Consider the following 722-nt stretch of genomic DNA (forward strand, 5'->3'; position numbering starts at 1 on the left):
CTACAATATAACACTAAGGTGTACCTGTCAATTATCATATGCCTTGCTTTCTCTTTTAAGAAAACATTTTTCAAAGATAATGATTAGTAGTTATGAAGTTTCTAGGAAGTACATAGGAAAACTACATAGAGAAATATATTTTGTAAAAAGTAAGTATTTAATACTGGAACAGAATATTTATGGGTTGTGTAAGTTCTTTCCTTTATCTTAATGCTAATAATAATATAATACAATTGATTGCATTACATTATAATATAACTAGTGGCCCAGTGCACGGATTTGTGCACACTAATTAGGAGAAATATTTTAATATCACTATTCGCTCTTTCTCTATAATAGAAGTTTCAACCAAATTCACAATCAACAATGACAGATTGAAACAGACATGTACGATTGGTGCCAGCAAGAGTTTTGTATGTATCACACATGTGTGTGATACGTTTATTTTTAAATTGCCAGTGTGAGTCATATGTACTTGCCAGTCAGTCAGACGGACAGATGAACAGTTGGTCACTTAGCCTTTTATATATATAGACTAGAGGCCCAGTGCACAAAAATTTGTGCACTTGGGGGGAAGAGGGGGTCCCTCAGCCCGGCCTGTGCCCTCTCGCAGTCTGGGACCCCTCGGGAGATAATGACCTGCTGGCTTAGGCCTGCTCCCGGGTGGCAGAGGGCAGGCCCAATCCCTAGGTGCAGCCCCTGGTCGGGCTCAGAGCAGGGCC

The sequence above is a fragment of the Myotis brandtii genome, unplaced genomic scaffold (genome assembly GCF_000412655.1).
Source record: "Myotis brandtii unplaced genomic scaffold, ASM41265v1 scaffold128, whole genome shotgun sequence".
NCBI lineage: Eukaryota > Metazoa > Chordata > Mammalia > Chiroptera > Vespertilionidae > Myotis > Myotis brandtii.